A 19,927-nucleotide genomic window follows, 5' to 3' on the forward strand; every position below is an offset into this window, starting at 1 on the left:
TCACAAAGTGTCTGTGAGCCTGAGCCTTCCTGAGGAGCCTCATGGTTTGCAACAAAACAAGAAGAGAATAAAACAGGTGACTGAGAAGCATTTGCAAGCTCTACCCAGTGCAAAGCCACATGCCTTGTTCAGAGTACCCTCTGCTAACTGAGTGTTTAACCAGCTTCCAGGGAGGATATGGGAAGAACTCACCTCTCCTTTCAGCAGTGCAGTCTCTGGGAGCTCAGGCGCTGCGGTACTGAGCGCGCACAGCTATGCACACAGGCTTTGCACAGCTCAGTAACCACTTTCAGATGAAAGGAAGAAGAGCCCACCTCAAAAATTCTCTTCCTTCTTCTCCTCATTAGCTTAACTAAAAGCGGGAATGTAAAGCTGCAGTTTTCTCTGAGGCCTGGGGCAATAATGCATCTTGTATTGGCAAGTGATAGAAGATCTTGGTTTATGTGTTCCTTCTAATTTATCCAGGTTAGGTGTTTGTAAAAGAGTCACATTGAGTGCATTATCTCTGTAAGGCCCTAAAAAACTAGGTCTTCAAAACGTGGTAATTTTAATCTAAATGCAACAGTCTTCCCTTTATTTAAGGTATCCTTGCAGCTATTAGAAGGCTTCTGTGATTTCTGTCTCTCTGAGGTACTGCCTTGGTGAAAAAATCAGCCAAAGATGTGCACTGAGCAATGCAGCATCCTAGTTCATCACAGTCTGTAGGTATTAACTTAAAATTAAATACATTCTTGAGTTGCATTGATTGCAGTGTAATTTAATAGTCTGGAAGTTAGGCACCCTACACTGCCAGCCAGGCCAGCTTTCCTGGGGGACTTCCAAGGGAGATAGTGGATACACTTCTCCATAGCCTCTGCAGGAAGAGATGCCACGTGCAAATCCCATGATGGTGTTCTGGCAGCAGAAAAATATTTTATTTGCACTTATTTGGGGTCTGTCTCATCTGGGCTGGTATCACTTAATCTGTGCTTTGTTCTAGTAAGTGGTGTTTTGATCCTGAGTGTGAGCTGTGAGAGCCTTTTTGTCAGTCTCTCAGGCCTGCTGGACTCTTGGTAGCCCCTGAGGCCGAGATCCTGCAAAGTCTTGGTCATGTGAGTGACTTGATATAGTTACAGCTTGGGGCCAACTGTGGGGGTAAGGTCCCCCCCTGTACAAATGTCATAGACTGGAAAGTGCTGTAGATTGTGGAAACTCCTGGGTTTTTTTTCTTCCAGGACCCAACATGGTTTCTCAGAAACTTCTGGAATGACAGTAGTTCCTAGCCTGCTGCTGGGGGACTTCTCACCCCAGAAAGCTGTGACATGCAGCCATGTGGTGCCAGTGCTGGCACCAAGTTCCTGGGATGTGCTCTCCCATCCTGGAATTGTGCTGCTGCAAGATGCCAGCTCTAAATCTTGAGGCTTTAGGAAAAGTCGGCAGAGGTGGAAAGAATCAGAGACACATGTCTCTTCCTAAAGCAAGCTATGGGGTAGAAGGACCTCAGCCTGCTCTGTTCTTTGTCCACAGAGGGAAGAGAAATCAAGATGTGAATCTGCTCTGAAGGCAAAGATTTCCAGAGCTTTCCCTAAGTCAGCTCCAGAGGAAGAAACAGCTGAAAGGATTTGAGGGAAAAGAGACATGTGCTTGGATGATGGTGAGTGAAACTGAAAAGTAAACAGCCTGAGTTATGGGACGATTCTCAGATGGTCCTTATTGCTCCCAGCCAGCTTGTTCTCTTTTGTGATGGTCTGAAAGAATCTCAAGGCATGACCTCCTGGGTAAAATTAAGAACTTGATGAATTGAAAAAATTCATGAATCATGATTCTTCCCACCAATTTTCTGATGCGTGTTGGCTGGATTCTGAAGCCTTCTGTAAAGTAAATCACAGCAAATGCGGGCTAAGGGGGAAGGGGCAGGAGGACACTGCTGGTCTAAGCAGATTAGAAGGCTGCATTTTACACTAGAAGACCAAATATCTATGTGTGTAAGAGCTCACAAGCCCAGCAGTGATGTGGGGAAGGGAAAATGTCTTTTAAGGGGCTTTCCTTTCCCAAGTGTGCCATGAGCCCTGTGAGAGAAGCAGGCAGCCCTGCTCCTTCATGCTGCACTTCTGTGTGGCTGCATAAAGGCAAATCCTCTCACAGGCATGCATCAGGAATGTGGTGTCCTGAGGATTTATCAGAGGAGAGCTTGGAAAAACTTTGTACCCAGTTTTGCTTTCTGGAAGGGTGAAGGATTTGGTCAATTCAAATCTTCTGAATTGTTTTTCTGAACACCTGGGTTTCCTGGTAAAACACTGTCTGTCTGTCTGCCAGCCCCCCCTGCCCAGAGAGGTGAGAGGCTGCAGAGGAAACAGGTGTGTGCATGAGTCACCTGCAGCACAAAGCCAAGGAAGTGGTGTCCTACCTTCTCCCCCCAGCCACACAGGGAGCCCTGCTGCCTTTCCAGGTGGCCACAAGCTCATTTTTAAAGCTACAAGGAGTGGGGAGGAGGCTAGGGAGCTCCCTGAGGACTGAAGTCCTGCCTGTGGCCTAACACAGGGCTTTCCCCACTTAGCTTGGCATTTAATTTAATTTGAATTCTCTCTTGGTGCTCATACATAGTGTGATGCCCTGCTCCATATAAATCCAGGCACTGCATTTTTACTGGGCCCTTTGCATGCTGGAGCTTCTTATTTAAGCTAAGTGAATTAAAAGATGATGTCCACAGGACACCTAAGAGAAAACTATCCCCAAAATTGCCACCTGTACAGAAATGTTTTATTTGTGGGTTATTGTCTTTCATCTTGCTGATTTAGTGATTGACGGATGTTGTTAAAATGAGCTTGCACTGTGGAAAAACCCCTGTATGAGCTCATGCAGAAATCTGGGGATAAAAACTGACCAGTAAGTGATGTCAGACAGGATTGTATTTGCTTGCTGATGTTTATTGCTTTCCTTGAAATGGTGGAAAAGGAAGAAATATTTGAACTTGATTGAAACAAGCTGAAGTACCTATAAATTCATTGGTTTTGTTGTGAATCTTGCAGTTCTGTTTGGCTTCTTGGTGAGAAATGTGAATTTTCCTTAAAAACTACCCCTCATGTTCAATTGGGAAATGAAAAAAAATAGCTATCAAAATAATAAGTAATTTTTTTCCTGGTTGGGGGTGTTCAGTTTCATCTTTCTGTGTGTGAGAAACAGAGATGCCTAAGCAGTGCACATTAGTAGGATATATGGGTTTTGCATGTGATAGTCATGTGATGTGGCATAGGGACTTCCTATAATTATTCTATGCCTGTTGAAGGAGAGCAGTAAATTGGTTCTTTCAGCCCAAGAGGAACCCAAGACTGATTTTTCTGACAGTGCTCTCAGTATTTAGGAGTGCTGTCACCAAACCAGAGAGAGCACAGGATGTGGCCACTGAAAGAGCACTTCAGAAAATGAGTGGCAGTGGTTAAAAGCAAGACTGCTCACAAGAAGCAGAAAATAGGGAAATGGGAATCCTTGATGTTGTCTGCTATTCCCACACTCTTCCCTCACTTTCCTCTCAGGCCAGATTTGTGAAGAGCCATGTTTCTCCCTCAGGGAAAGTAACAATTTAACACAGCAGGGAAGAAAGAGGTTTTGTGATGTGCTGCATGAAATGATGCAGTATCGCTCAACCAGCATCTGGTAAAACGTTCCTAAATAGCCTCATCTTCCGTATCAGCATTTCCAACATCAATAACTTTATTGGTAATAATCAGTAAGGTCTGGGATTTCTTGGAGGAGGATGGATGGCTGCATTTGGGGAGAGAATCTAAAGGGCTTTGAAGAATCTTGATAGAAAAATGCTGAGGCAACACTACAATTACTGAGCTGAGAAATCTGCACTGATTTGCAGTTCCCAAATTGTTTGGAAAACATGAGAAATGCTGCCTTTGGAGTAGAGGCTGATGCTTTAATGCCATCAGATTCCTAAGAGCTGGAGAACTCTCAGAGTACCACAATCAAGGGCGAATTTAAACCTGACTTCAGTGTTTCTCCTGAAGCTCCTGTGGCTGTCCATGCTGACATCAAGAGGGGCTTTCTCCAGAACTCCCTACAACCCTCTCCCAAATACTTCTGAGAGAAGCTATTCTCCCATTTCTATCTGGTAGGTCTGGACAAATCCAGCCAGTCTTCCAGTCAAATTCTTTCTAATCCAGGTCACACAACTTTTCCTTCCGCCTAAGCAATCCTTTCAATTTCTCATCCTCCTCTCAGAAATCTGATCATTCTTGCATTAGAAAAGATACTTTGATAAACTTCTTCATATACTTAAAAAAAATCATTCTCCACCCTGAAAAGTGGGCCCATATGAAAACTCCAGCACAGGAATGATGCAAAATTATCTTTCAGCTACCAAAGTGATGGGAACTAGGAGCCTGCAGCTGTGTAAGCAAATAGACCAGCCTTAGAGGAATCCATGCAGAGGTCAGTGGTGATCTGTGGACTGGTGTCTGGCCTGCTTTGTGCAGGCAATCTGCTCTGTGCTGGCCTGCATGGGAACTCACATTTGGTTTCCAAGTACAACAAAGCTGTGAGATGGTTTAGCTATGAAAAAAAAAAGATGATGAAGATGAAGAAGCTTAATGTGATGCCAACATTAATATTATCTGGCTTTAGTAATGGTCAGAGTTCTCCAAAGATGGAAATTTCTGGGCCTTCTGCTTCCTTTAGTTTTCTGCTCTTACCTCCTGTCCAAGTGGCTGAACCCAGCTGGTGATGGTCAGAAATGCCCTGCAGCATTTCCAGGTGTTGCAGCAGAACTATGGTGACTGTGGTGACATGGTCAGTGTGGATAATACGGAGAAATTAATTCTGGACTGGGTTGTGAGGTTCAGTGAAGGAGAATGGAGAAACAGCAGAGAAGACCCATCACTTCTGTACCTTAAGCCATCTTAAAGCTCTCAGAGTTCTGGACCTGTTTGAGGCTTCTTGTATTAGCCAGAGTAGCCTCCAAGCAGCTCTATCTGATAACAGTTCGTCCTCTGAGCTATACCCCTCCTCAGCTTTGCCACCATCCAGGCTAGACTCCTAGTCTGTCTGGAAATAAAGAGGGGTTGCTGGAAGAACTAGTGTCAAAAAGGAAGGCTGGTCTCAGCTGATAAAATTAAAGAACAGGAAGTTCAAGTCTCTTGACGTCCCTTCCCACCTGAATGATGCTATGATTGTAAACTGTTGGGAGCAGATGGTCTGCAGCAGGTCGAGGTCAATGCGGCATCTTCTATACAGGTAAATCATATCAATGTACTGAATTTCTTCAGCATTTCAAGAAAAGTAGTAAAAGGAGAAATTATTTGTGATTTTTTTTTTAAATCCTCAGATCAAGCTGTTAAGTGGCCTTGGTTTGAGAATGAAGATTTGTTGCAGATCATGAATAAGTAAAAAGAAGGAAATTAATGAAGTAGTTTGCCAGTGTAACACAGAAAAAAAATAATAAAGGGACATATCCCAAAGCACAGATACTTTAAAAAATATATGGTAGTGACCTGAAAAGGAACAAGAACATGGCCAAAATCGTAACTCGCAAATATATCTACCTACCTATGTATGTATCTGGTAAGTAGTATTATACATAAGCATTTATGTCCCACAGCATCAATACCATTTCTTATTCGGGGGGTTAAATTGCTCATTGAGGAGGTCTCTTCCATGTTTTAACACACATTTTATTTACTTTTCTAGGTGCATATCTGCCAGAGTGGCCTTTTTTGTTTTGGTTGCTTGGATTTTCCTGGTTAGAAATAAATATATCAACTTTTATTCATGGCTGGCTTTTCTCAGTAAGAAGGAGTCCTGAAAAACGGATACAGACATTCTGGATTTGTTTGCTTTCCTTGGAGCATTGTTCTGTGGCTGAGACTTCTTTGGCAGAGGATGCTTTGTCCCCAGGTTTCACAGGGACTATTCCTGCCTCCGAGTTCCCATTCCATTTAGGGAACAATTGCTGAAGTGCCTCGTAGATTGATATCTTTCTTTCCATGTGCCAGGGGGTTTTTGAGGCTTCCCAAAGAGCCATCTCTCCTGCTCTGAGACACCATGGCACGAGTCCTGTGGGGCTGTAGCCTGGACTCCTATGATGGAGTAACCTAAAATGGCCAGGACACAAAGCAGTGAAGCAGCAGTGGAAACCCCTGGCAGGAATATGAAGCTGCTGCTCTGGCAGAGGAAGTGTAATGATTTTTAAGTACTCCAGGCTCCAGGGTAACCTTAACTCCTCACAGAAAATGTTGTAGGAAGCATTCTTGTGAGCAGCTCCATGGCAAGAGAGGCACAATTGCCCAAACATGGGGCTTATTGCTGGAGGTGAAAAGACAGTGTCTTAATATTGATGAGAGACTGCTCTGCTCATCTTGAGAACAACTGATGTGGCACAGCTTATTCCATTTGGCTTTCCTCTACCTCCCTTCCTCCCTCAGACGCCATACTGGGTGTTTCTGTTCATGCTGTCTTGTGGGGGCTGTTATTCATCAAACCAATCTCCTGGATCATCCTGGGAGAGCATCACTGGCCTGTGAGTAAATGGTCAGAGAACACACTGATGACAGTGGGATCAGACTGGAACCTGTGCCTTGGTCCCTTTAGTTTGTGACTTTTAGATGGACCTTCACTGTCTGAGAGCACACTGGGTTTGGAAGAGGAGGAAAGCCACAAACAATGAAAGTATGACTGAGCTCAGGGACAGAGGAAAAATTAAATCCCTTAAATTCCCACCTGCTGCATTTATTGGACTGCTTTTTGGTAGTGGATAAGGTGATGGATTCCTCAACTGCTGGCTGCCCAAATAAGTGGATAAGGACATAATCAACACCTTTGCTAAACTGATGAGCTGATGCAGTGGCTACTTTGTGTGGCTCTGGACTGTTGTGCAGGTGAGTGCTGGAGTAGAGTTGGCTTTTGCAGAGCCCAGTGGCTCCAGCCTTTTGTGTCTGTGGTATCTCCGTGAGCAGAGTGAGCCAAGCTCTGGGCCTCAGAATTCCCAAGCTGTGCATGGGTTGCTCTGTGCTGGGCACTGAGTACAAGCTGGCAGGGAGGCAGGCAGTCCTGAGACAACATGTCCACCAGCTTTGAAAAACAGTATTTGTGCACTAACTCTGCTTTTTGTAGAAGGGAAGCCATCAGCTATTAAACATCTAAGTTTAGCCTGGTTGTCCACTTGTCACAGATTGGAGGAGGAGAATCTTGGCTGATTCCTGACTGCTTTTCAACTTTGGGAAGGTGAAAAATTCGTGGTAAGAATAAAACTGGAGCATAAAAGCCTGCAGAAAAAGTTGGTGCAGTCACACTATTACCAAACTGTGCATTGTTACACAGACAATGTTGCAGAGCATTTCTAGATGCTGGAATAAATATCTTGTGTCTGCAGAGAGCACATGCTGTGTGGAGATCCACTCCCTAGTGCACTGTGCTCTTTCAGTTGGCGTGTCTTTGATCTGAATTTGTATATTGATGTTTGTCCAGGCAAACACCTGAAGGACTTTCATTTTTAAATTTTATCTTGAGGGTGAAAATAAGGACCACCGTGTATATATAAGGTGGTTACAGATGAGATTTTTTTGCAAATGAAGAACAAACCTACAAAGAATATAAAATCAGGAGCCAGCTGTATGGCTCTATGGACAGAAATATTTTGGCTGGCTGAAAATCTGGTTTTTGGTCACTGCTTGTCCTCTACGCAGCCAAATCAGAAGTGTTCAAGTACTGAACTGTATTACTTTTTAGTGCACTGAGAATAACCAAGAAACCAAAGATGGTCTTTTTTCCTGCCTGGGGCTCCCAGGAAGCTGTGTAAGTGTCTGTCAGTTCACTTGATCGGGACTTGTGTTGGCTTGTTGGTCGGCTGCAGGCAGCTGGGTAATTGAAGCGGCAGTGATGTGCAACACCCCACAGTTGTTTGGTGTGTTGAACAAGGAGGAGATGCCCTCACCTACTGACATCATTGTGGTAGCTAATGCAGGCTGCAGCCCATTCTGAAAAGAAATCCCTGCAAAAAACTGGCAAGAAACCTGCTCAGAAGGAGGGATAAGGACATTGGTGGTGAGCCTGTTGTCTGTGCTGTGCCACATGAGTTACAGAACTCAATTTGGCTTGTTTAAAAACAAGGTCTGGTAGGAGCAGTCATCAGAGTAGCTACTGCATCTCAAGGAGAAATCCAAGAATTTTTAGCAGGCAGAGCTCTCTGAACTCACCAGAACCTGAACACAGCTCAGTAGAAATGGTGGATGGGGGATGTGCTGCATGGTGTTGGTGTGCTCCAGGACCTCAGAGATCGCAGAATAAGGTTCTCGGTGTGAATGCATTCCCTTGACTATCAGACACAACCATCTCTGGTTCCCAGAGACCCCTGTCCTCAGCTCAGTGATAAAAGCACTATTTAACACCAAAGCTGCTGTGTTCCCACGGCTGTTGCTGTCATGGGGGAGGCTGGTCTTGAACAATAGCAGAGGAATAAAGAATGGCCTTGCTAATCAATATCCTGCCCAGACGCTGAGTCAGGTGGCAGCTCGGGCCTCTTTAAAATTCCTACATTGTTCCTGATTTCTCATTTGACTGGGGTAAAGTTTTATCTTTAAGGAAAGAAAACACACAGGACCAAGTGTCTCTGCCTGCTCCACCATTCCCTTCCCACACCACCCCCACTCAGTTTTGCTGCCTTTGTCCTGTGGTGGCCTCCAGCAGTGAGGGATATGGGTATGATTTGCCAGTTTGCACTTGGAGCTAAGTGTGATGTGCTGTGGTCAGGATAAGGTGACTGTGGTCTGAGCAGGGCACCCTGAGTCACACACACCTGCAAGGCTTTAGATAATGCACTCTTTCACAGCCACATTTCCATGTGGGCTCATATTTATGTGTTTGGTTTTCAAATGGTCGGAAGGCAAGACAGGGATGCAGGCACAGGTTTCCAGAAAATTTCTCCACAGATGAATGTTTAGAGCCCTGGCAGGATGCTAAGACAGTCTGTGTGTGAACAGACATTTGGAAAATTGACAGAAGTGATATTTGCTTAAACAAACTGCAAGATCCAGTAGCTCAAGCTCTCAAATCCACCTCAGATGCACTAAAAACATTTTCCAGAAGGAGAAGGGGGCCAGCGAGGCTTTTTGAAATCTCTGGATTTCACAGGATCTTGCAGGATCCTCTTTGGGGGTTTAACCCAGCTCCTGTTATCCCTGGCATCACCCCAGAGCTCCTCTCACCAGCCTGGAGTGGGGCAGGGGAAACTGTGGCTCTGCTCCTTCACCTGCACCAAAGGCTACACAGAAGGAATCTCAGAGACCTTCAGGATTTTCCTCAGGGCTGGGGGGGTCCCTAGGACATTTTTGTGGCTCTTTGGCCCTGCTTGCCTCCCACCGAAAGGCCTCAGCAAAGGGGAGAGCGTGGTCCTGGCTGTGCTGCTGGGCAGGAACTGTTGGAGCTGCAAAGGGAACTGGTAAGGGTTACGTTTGCGCGTGTAGATATGAGATAAGACCTGACCTACCCTTCACCCCAAACTGAACTCTCTGAAGCTCAAACAAGGTAAGCAAGTGCTTGTGAAAATGCTGGGGGGAAGCCTGCCAGACTGGCAAGCTGGCTGCTCCTGTCTGGGGCTGGGAGCAGACCTTCAGCTGCTATCCATGGAGTCCATGAGGACTAGGCTCTCCTGCTAGGCTCTTGACTAGAACGCTTGAGGACTGATAGCATGGAGGAGTCAGGAGCTGAGGATGCCTGTCAGGAACCAGAGAGAGGAGTAGAAGTGAAGAGAGAAACAGAAACTACAGACAATTGGGAAGTTATGCCAAATTAAGCTGAAATAGCATCTAGAAGCTATTTGAGCAGGGCCTGTCCTGCACATAGTCTCTGAGTGTTGCTCAAAGATATCGCTACAGCAATACACATTACAGACACTGTCACAGCCTCTTCCCCCTGTGTGAATACAAACAGGACAGCATCCACATCTCAGTGTGTGTGACAGAGCTCCCACATAGGAAATCTGTTTCTTCTGGGAAAGAAACATCTCCCTTTAGTGATATCCCTGCATGTTTAAGTCTCCTGGGAGCCTCGGATGTGTTTTTCACATCACGGAAGTGGAGCCTGCCAACACAAGCATGGTATGGCATGGGGAGGGCTGGTCTGGCCCAACAGCAAGCTCTCACCCCTAAATCCTACATGCCTGCTGTCCTGGGAGCAAACAGGAGGATCTGCCTCTCCTGCTACTGCCTGTGAGGTGCATTGGTGAGATGTGTTTTGTTTTGGATCTCAGGGAGTAGGGAGAGACTCTTTTTGCCCATGGTGTTTTTATGAAAACTAGGAAACAGAAGGCATGGATATCTCAGGAGGTGTTTTCCAAAAAGGACACACCAAGAAAAAGTGACTCTCTCTTCACTCTGCAAATGTAAATTCAGGTGTCAGAGGATCTCACAGCTGGGCTGGTTAAACGCTCAGGGCAGCTCAGCCTCGCACAGGTGGGGACTCCCTGGAGGTGAACTGAACATTTCTTTTCAGACCTGGCTGTCTGTGCTGAGGCTGCTCATAAGAACTTCATTGGCACCAGATGGGAAAGGGAGCTGCTGAGCCAATCACACCCACCCCATGGGAATACAAGGGAGTCGTTTAGCTTTTTGCAGAGGTTGTGGGGGTTTGTTGTGTGTCTCTGCCTGGTAGAAGTGCTGTGGTGAGTTGGTTGCTCTCCAAAGTAGTGTTGCTTGAGCCACTGGGCCCCACCTGTGGTAGCTCAGGTAGAGAGGGCATCCTTGGTACACGTTTGGGTCCAGATTCCTGAGTTTCAGGCTGTTTCGAAACACTCCAGTAAGTCTGTGGCCAGTTGGGCTGTCTCTGCTCTTGCCATGTGGAGTTAATGGTCACCATGGCAAGGATGGATCCAGGATGTTTTTGCTCTAACAGCATATTTGCCCTGTGAGCTGGTTAAACCTCCTGTTCTTTTGTGGGACTCAGCTCAGGGACCATGGGTGCACAACAGAAATAAATTTCTCATGAGCTTGTTCACATTCCCCTGAAAATCTGGTGGAAAAAGACTTAAGTCCTAATCAAGCTGCTAGTCACAGCAGGTTTCCCAGGCCTTGGGGCTTTCCTGAGCAGGGGCCTAATCTCTGTGGGGTGTATGCCAGGCGTGCTGCTGGGGGCTCTGCTCCAGGCATATGGGAGTGCTTGCCTGGGAAAGAAATCACTTCAGGCAGCAAATCTTTCCTCCCTGGGAGGGAATAGTGGGCAGGCGTGAAGCAACCAGGAGACAAGTCCATCAGCGTGTTTGAGCAACGAAAAATCTCTTAAATGCTCACCGAGGAACCCTCGGGCGTTTCATAAGAAAAGCTTTGTTTGCTGCAGGGCTGGAGTTGTGACAGTTTCCAGTGGAGATAGGATGGATGGATGGGCAGGAGGCTGCACACTGAGAGGAGAGGGTGAAAGGTGCCTCCTTCCAAGGCAGCAGCTGGTGAGAAGGAGCCTGGGCTGCTCAGTGTCACCACACACGTGGGCCGTGGGGAAGCGTGAGCCCAGCTCCAGTCCTTGTCAGTGGCACCTCGTTGACTTTTAGCGCTTCCTTATCGTGTCTGTGCTCACCTCGCGCGGCGCTGATAAAATGCCACGGCCGGGGTGATCTGCTGAGCAGCCCTGCAGAAAACCTTGCAGAGCATGGGAGCCTGAGCTGCCAGAGACCAGCCCGGGGCTCCAGGGCTCAGCAAGGTAACAAAGGAACGCTCCCAACCCGGGACAAGGCGAGGTTGGGATGGTCTCCAAGGTGAATGCCACGGGACGGGCACGGCAGCAAGGGAATTTTGGGGCAGAATAGGGGTTTGCAAAAGTCGGGCTCGCTGGGACTTTCCCATACCTGGCAGAGTTGGAAGTGTTAGCCATGTGAAGTGATTGCAGGATGTTAGTTCTCAGAGCTGTAAACAATAGAGGTGAGAAGGAATGCCCAGGGTTTTTTTTTTTCTTTTTTTTTTTTTTTTTTTTTTTTTTTTTTTTTGTATTTTCTTTTTTTTTTTTTCTGTCTTCCCCAGTAATAACATTTCTTTCTCTTGGGGTATTAAGCACCTAAGTAGTTCTGGTACTTTTTTAGTTATCACTAAAAAAGGATATTAATTTCCCACATTTTACTGCTACCTTACCTCTAGGCCTACCTATGGGCCCACAGCAATTTAAAGGCGGCTTTAATTAATTTTTTTTTTACAGGTGAGCAGCTTGAAGTGATACCCTTGGGAGAGTTCTCTTGATGGTTTGAACTGAGGCTCTCTGAATATGAAACCCTGAGCACCTACTGAGGAGGTATGTAATTCTTGAAACCTGTAACTGCTGCCAAACTGGTGGACAATATCTTGCCACTACAGGAGAACAATGAAATCTGTCTGTCTGGAAAGAAGAAATTTCCTTCTGAGTGTGAAATTTAGATGTTCTTTTCCTTTATTTTAATTTAAATTTTATTTTTTTAAAAAAAATTAAAGGGTCTTAAACTTAGTGTCCTTCCTGAACTGGAGAGAAAATCTATGATGACAGAGTTCCTCTAAAGTTTTTACCACAGTACATGGATTTGAAGTACTTTACTTTTTTTCATGGTTGAAGTTTTGACTTCACCTTTACTGGTCCAAATATTCTAAGTGATTAAAAGTGAAACAAGGGACTACTTTAGAGAAAGGAATTATAGTTAGCAACAGAAACTTGCAGTGAGATCAATGAAAGGTTTCAATTTGACTTGCTGTTCTTCTTTTATGTCTTATTCAGAAGATAGGCTTATGCAGCTCTTGGCATAATTTTTTTTTTTCTTCTTTGGCTACAGCTCTACTCTGTACTATGTTATTCATTGAATGTTATTAACCCAGATCTCTTATATAGCATTGCTCTTGGAATCATCCCTGTAATCACTTCCACATGCTGCAAACTTGCAGAATGGAGCAAACTCCTTCCATACTCCCTGTATTGACATGAACTTTGCCAAGTTCTTATTCTCCAGTACTTGCTGGGATACCTCAAAGTTTATTTTCAAAATTATAGTCCCAAAGCTGTTCTCACAGGAATATCTAGTGTTGCCCCAGTCACCTTTAGGAGTCTCTCACTTTTTTCCCATCAGCTTTGATATTTGCTGTACTTTTGAAGTGTTCTCCTCTTCTGCTTTCTTTTGTTTCTGCCCAATATCTTGTGCTAGCATCTCTTTATTTTGGAGCCTCACCATTTCTCCAGTCTTCTGTCATCCCCCACCAACATCTGGAACTCTGTGTGGGAAACCTGGGCCTTTTCCCAAGAGCACCACTCTTCATCACCCCCAGCCTTTCCGCTCTTCTCCCTGACAGGGACATTCAGATCCCCACACCTGTTGCTGTATCTAAGCCCTGCCTTGCATATGAACCTATGAAATCTCATCATTTTCTCCTCTGAAACCTGACTTTCTGTCTATATTGTCTGATTGAAAAGCTCATCTATGCCTCTTTTCCAAGCCTTCAAAATTTATTGTACTGCATGTCAATATTGTTGTTGGTGGGGTTTTTTTTGTTTGTTTGTTTGGTTTGGTTTTTGTTTTTTTTTGGTTTGGGGTTTTTTTTTTTTTTTTTGACTCTGTTCATACTAGGCAGGATTGAGACCACGACACTTTGAAAACAGTGAATAACTAATTCCACTTGACATGGATACTGATTGTCTGGCCAGCTAGGAGTTAGGCAAGGGAATGCTAAGGTGTTCGTTGCCACTGTGATAGATTTTTTTTTCTTTTTTCCCACATTCTAGTGAAACATCCTAATTAGTGACCTATTGGGCCACATCACCACCAGCCTGACTTAATATAATTTTATCACTTTTTTTTCTTGAGTGCTTTATGACACCACCCCCCTGCATTTTGTACATAGACAAGGAAAGACAGCAAGGTGGTGAGTCCCATTTTGAGATGGATACATGTGCAACAGGTGGGTGTGAGATATCCATGTCCTTATGAAACCATGCCGTCAGCAACTGTTTTTCCATGGATATCTGATGTTGCATCCCCTAAGGGTGCTGGTATTTGCTGGTGCTCCTCTGAGGCACACAGTGCCAGCCACCTCCACTCTTTGTGCAGCAGTGAGGGGGTGTGAGCTACCAGCTGAGCTGCTCCTGTTTGCTGCTGACCTGGCGAAAAAGGTCACAGTGCCAGCAAAAAAGGGAGGAGGAGGAGAAGAAAAAGGGACTAGAGAAAATAAAAAGCGGAGCATGAAGTTAATGAAAGTGAGGGAGTGTTTTTGGTATGATAATGTTGCCAGAATTAGGTTTCTTTAGCTCCTGCTGTGCTTTGCTAAAAACGAACCCAGTTAGCAGCAGCAGATGTAACAGCTGTACAACTATCAGGGGAATGATAGAAGCTATGAGAACTCCATGAATTAAGTAGATTCTCTTACTTTCTTTGTGTGGAGGTCTTAGAAGTGGAAGTTTTCAAAGTGTGTCCTGCTGGCTGCTTGTGTCAAGTGATTGGGATGTTGTAGAAGGTGAGAGAAGGGTGCAGCAAGCAAGATGCATGGTATGTTTTCAGTCAGGAAAGGGAGAGCATTTAGGGAATTGGTTACTGGAGCTGCTGGGTGATGATGGTGTAGCTGGGAGGAAAGACGTGGCTTGGGAGTAGACACTAATGTTGCAGAAGTGGGGATGAGAATTTGTGCAGCTAAGAATAAATGCATTTGTGGAAAGAATACTGGTGGTTATTTGGTAACCAGAAACTTAAATGATCAAAGAGTTTAGTAAGACCTTCTGACTTCGCCTTGCCCTTCCCAAGAATATATCATGGCTGTGTGGAAGGTCACCTCCCATCCCTTCTTAGATGTTAATCACCCACTTCAGTATAGGTGGCCTATCAGATTGCATAGGCTGGGTAAACACTGGGATATGTGATAGCATATTTGCTGGGCTGCAGGATCTAAAGGTAAGGCTGATCTCTGGAATGCCAAGATATTTGTGAGGGGAGGCAGGATTCCTGCTCTCTTCAGCTGCTTGCCCTCCCAGTGGAAGGAGACGGCATTTCAAATTCCTTGCAAGCTCCAGGCTATAAACAGTCTCTTCCTGTGTGAAACAATAAGGACCTTACAGTACTCAGGAGCTGTCTGCTTTTCTGAACAGGTCTAATACTACTGAGATATGCTTTTGTGGGGAGGCTGAAGCCCATCACTTGTGGGGACAGATGTGCCCAGTGCTAGTGGTGTAGATCATCCAAGAAGATGGTATTGAAGACAGAGTCATGGGGCAAAGAGGAAATCAAAGTCCCATCAAGCTGAAGCAGATAGAGACAGAGAGGGGAAGGAGTCAAAACAAAAAGAAAGCAGGAAAGAGGAAGAAAATAATTAGGCAAAGGTGGGAGAACTATTAGCATTGTTCTGTACAATGGAGACGTGGCTCAGCCATTAAATACACTCCATGAACACTGTATTTTTTCAGCTAGCTAGGCTAAGGGCCTCTGTGGGGGCAAGTACACAAATGATGGGTCCCAAGCCCTGCTGCTCTCTCAGTGAGAGTAGAATTATCACCTATATAATGATCCTGAATTCATCTGGAGGGGAGGTGCTGTGGCTCTAGCATGGTCTGGCTCCTCTGTATCAGATTTCTGAGTAAGCCTGTATTGCCTAAAGTAATGTGAAGGTTGATCTGAGCAAGGGAATGCATTTGGTATTTTACTTTGTGGATCACAGGGCAAGTGCCACATGCAGTAGTCATGGATGCTGTGTTTATCCTTACCCCTCTTGCTAGCTTGAAGACAGTGGTGCTGCAGCTTGAGTGTCTGAAACTGTTCTTGGCATGTAGGCTTTTGGCATAAAAAAGTCTCCACGGGTCTGTCACCACAGGCCACAGCCATTCCTTGGGGTGCAGAGTATGCTGGGTGTTGGTGCTTTGGGATTATTTGTAAGGCATTGCTCTGGTTTGCCTGGTCCTAGTCAGGGGACTGAAGTGAAGGTTACTGAAATGCAACAACTTGGATGATGAAGGAACAGAAGTGCCCCTTATAGCTAAACTAAAATCTTCTAGGAGGTAGGTTGTTGTCACACTCATCAGCTATAACAGTGGGAGGAAAAGTGCCTGTCCAGGTAGGACCTATTTCACCTGGACCCTTTCTTTACACAGAGCAAAACCATGGGATTTCACACCTTCTTGTACACTGATCCTACAGTAAAATGTGAAACTTCAGATATTCCTTTTTCCCAGATGGGAAATCTGCACAATAAGACTGCCAGATCCATGAGCCCTTTTACTCCATGGGATGAAATTCCTTTTTTTCCATTGTGAATCTTACTAGCCAAGGGTGTTGCCTCACCTTATTCATTAGCCAGCTAGTGTTGGTGTAATTAGGGGTTAAGTAGTTAATCTCAAAAAATCCCTTGGAAGTCAAGGAATCCATATATTTGCTTATTTGTAATTTGTATATAGCCCCTGAGGCAACCAGGCATGGAAATGTAATCCCATATTTGTGTATTTAACAACTGAAAAGATGATGTGAGAAGAGGTTTGGGTATACAACATTATAAAGAAAACTGTGACTGTCTAACCTCCTGATTCACCTCCTCTGTTGCAGGTCATGCATCTCCCTGGTGCCCAGTCCTGTGGAAATCCTGTATTTCAGTGTGCATTGAGGCTGGTTTTTTCTGACACAGGATGGAGCTGAGAGTGTGCTTAAGCTTGTTTTTGTCCCAGCCAGAGAGGGGAAAACCTTCTTCATTAGGGTCCTGTTTGGTGGTAGGCTCTACAGAAACACTCATCAGATGTTGACTTTACTTAAAGCTCTGAGAGTCAAATTACAGGAGGTAGGCTGAGGCAGAATAGGTGGTGCTGCTACAGTGCTTCTAGAGAGTTTTGTTGTTGCTGTTTTTTTGCAGTGCAGATGTTAGGACTTTACGGGAAACCCATCAGTGCTCCAAATGGGTGGAGATGTGTAGTTGTAAGGAGGAGTAAACATTGGAAAGCTGGTCATTTGTGGCTCAATGCTCTTGAGCAAGACAGCAAGATAGTAACTGATCGGTAGGAATGACTCAAAAATCAGTGATCTGCAAAAAAAAAAAAAAAAAAATCCCAACCACAAACCAAAAAAACATTACTGCAGTAGTCTAGATGACTCAGAAGGATGGGGCCAAGCATAACATTAGCTGCTGCAAGTCACATGTCAAAGAATGAGGAATACAGGCTACATTTATCAGCTGGCAAGTTTGTCTTGGGAAGGACTGGGGGCTGGTGCAGCTCACTGGCTGACTACAGAATTCCAGGAGGATGCTGTAGCTGGGGGAACTCACGCAGATTTCAGTAAATAACCTCAAACTGAATGGTTCTAGGAAGGGCTGAGTGTGTCTGTGTGTGTGATTTAGCACTAACATGTCACTTCCCATGTACTCTGTTCAGTGCTTTTGTTGGCAATTCCTGGATGGAAGAGGTTTCAGGGACAATGCCTGAGGGTGTTAAAGAATTGGAAGTGTGCCTTCCAGTAAAAGAGGTTGAAGAGGCGGGGTGAAAAGGGAAAGCTGAAGGCTAACTTTTTTCAGGGTCTAGATATACCTACAAGGAGAAAAACTTCCTGTGGTCTAGCAGACTGAGGGGCACTAAGACCCAAAACCAGGAATGTGAAACTGAATCTAAAAAACCCCAAAAATGTTGTGAGAAAAACCACTATTTTTAAACATCATCTGTAATTAACCACTAGAAAAGCTCAGTGAGGCTTTTGGAGGATCCTTCCCACAAGGCTTTAAAGTTGTGACTGAATTCTTGTCAGAAAGTGGACCCTTGTAGAGATGGGAAGGATTTCTGCCAAGTTTTTTGACGCAGTTTGTGAAGATGTGGGTCTGGATGATCATGCCACTTCTTTCTGGCACTCCAGTCCGATGTTGGCTCACAGCTGTTGGCAGCTCTGGGGTTGAGAACTGGGACCTCAGGGCAAGAGGCAAAGGCATCCCCTCTCAGCCCAGGCATTGCTCCTTTTCACCCTGCCCTCCAAACACTCACCAGTGTTTGCTTCACCTTTTTATTGGATAATGTTGCACTGATATCCCAAAGTAAATGAAGCTTCATTCGTGCTCAGTGAAGTGGTCAGTGATGACTAATTGTTATCTATCAATAGTGCTTTAATTCTCTTCTAGCCAAATCAAGGCATTCCTTTTACATCCCATCATCTATGGCCCTGTCATCCATTTCAAACTTTAAACCTTGTTGCTCTCTTGTATTTCTTAGCCAAACTAGAATGAGTTTTTCCTTCTGCTACCTCAATGAACATCTTATTTTATTTTTTTGGTGGAAAAGATATATTCCCATGAAGCCAGGTTTTGCTTTATTTCTTACCTTAATCCCCCCAGACTTAAACTTTGTCAGAGGCCGAGCCTGTGCCTCTGGAACAATCAGAGGTGCAATGTGCCATTAGAAATGAGGTCTGAGAGCAGGAGAAGGATGGGTGTTGATGCAGGTGGAGGCTGGGACAGCATCAAGAGGTGCCAGCAGAGGCTCTGAGCCTTTGCACACAGCATGCTGTAACAGTGACAGAACTTCCTAGGAAACACAATGGCCACTTGAGAGCCAGCCCTAGCCCAGGGCAGCGGAGGAAAGCCAGGCAGGGCAGCAGGGCTGGCTGGGTGGGGCGTGTGAGGATCTGTGGATGTGACTGCCGAGGCTGTGCGGGGTGGGAAGCTTTTTCCTCCTGTGACTTCACCTGGACTGTGTGCCAACCTCGGCACACAATGTTATCACTGCACGCCAGCACACCGTCAGGACGGCTCTGCTCGCACAGAGGGCCCCAGGAGACTTTCTCCAGGCCTTGCAGCTTTTGGCCTTGATGGTTCTTGCCAGAAATATGCCACGGCCCCATTCCCTGGTTTTGTTCCCAGTGGTAACAGAATGGGCTGTGCTCGTGGTGCCACCGAGGTGGAGATCTGGTTGTGAGGAGTAAAGGCGAAAGGTTTTGTCAGGACCTGCAGCAGGGACCTCTGCTCTACCCCACCCCTCTCTGGCAATCAGGGCTGCTCTTGGCTCTTTCCTTATCCAGGGCTTATTGCTGTGCTAAACAGCCGAGTTAATGAGTCATTAAGAACACTCTGTCCCTGCTGCTTGGGGACTTTGCTGCCCGGATGGAAATCCTTCCCAAGAAGCCCATTCCCCTCTCTGTAGCAAACACAGCTGTTGAAACCTCTTGGATAAGTAAATGCAGTCCTTCAGGGCTCAGGCTCAGCCTATGGCAGTGGTTTCCATGGGCCAGGGATGAATGCTCTGCCTCCAACCATCTTTACTTTTGTCACTGTTAAATACCTTGCCTTAAAGGGAGAGTTGGGCCTGGATCATCAGAGTCTCTTGGCAGTTTCAGAGATCTCCTTTCATGGCAGTCTACAGAAGCTCTAGCTTCTCTAAGAATACATTGTAGATTAAATGCTGCCTCTAGAAGTCTCAGCCTCAGCCAGCCCTCTTCCCTGCACTAGGAGAAATCCTATATTGTTTATTTTGTTCTGTTGTTCCATGAATGAGACCCTTCTGCCCAGACAAGCTCAGGCATCCTTTTCTTAAACAAAGAGCCTTTCCTTAAATTCTTTGGCAGACTTTGGTTTTTCCAGGACTGATGTTTCGAAGGCATCCATGTTTTCCATGCTTTGACATTCCATTCAGCACTGGACTAGTTTGCAGAACAATGTGGTGGTTGACATCTGAGCTTCATCATTGACTGGTCTTTGGCATCAGGGAGATGCAAGACACTTGTTCATGCAAGTGTCTGTCTCCAGGCTGTTCAGAAGTCTTTGTAGGTTCATCAGCCTACATTAGGTTTGTCACACCAGGATTGGTGTTTGTGCTCCAATGGAGTTGAAACGGTGCAGTACCAAACAGGAGGTTACTGGCACCCTCATGCTGTGTAAGAATCCTCAGGATGATGCAGCACTTCACCACTTGTGACTCTGCTTTCTGGGCTACCTCACAAATCTTAAATTATTTTTGGGAGGTGGACTGGAGATGAGCAGATTTGAGCCCTTAAAATTACATACCAGCAGCC

The 19,927-nt window shown here is 45.4% G+C and overlaps 1 protein-coding gene across 9 annotated transcripts in view; it reads left to right on the forward strand.

Moving 5' to 3' along the window:
* GJA8 (gap junction protein alpha 8) overlaps positions 1-19,927 on the forward strand; it is a 53,064-nt gene that overhangs the window by 11,393 nt on the left and 21,744 nt on the right. For 2 of the 9 annotated variants that reach the window (XM_038144412.1, XM_038144426.1), the window contains exons 2-3: positions 1,507-1,633; positions 12,154-12,246. The gene's annotated coding sequence lies outside the window, so the exon portion shown is untranslated. Of the gene's footprint in view, positions 1-1,506; positions 1,634-6,838; positions 6,858-11,567; positions 11,720-11,759; positions 11,883-12,153; positions 12,247-19,927 lie in introns of those variants that run through there. The other 7 variants (XM_038144397.1, XM_038144378.1, XM_038144405.1 and 4 more) reach the window with 4 other exon arrangements.

The sequence above is a fragment of the Motacilla alba genome, chromosome 1, assembly GCF_015832195.1.
Source record: "Motacilla alba alba isolate MOTALB_02 chromosome 1, Motacilla_alba_V1.0_pri, whole genome shotgun sequence".
In the NCBI taxonomy this organism is placed as follows: domain Eukaryota; kingdom Metazoa; phylum Chordata; class Aves; order Passeriformes; family Motacillidae; genus Motacilla; species Motacilla alba.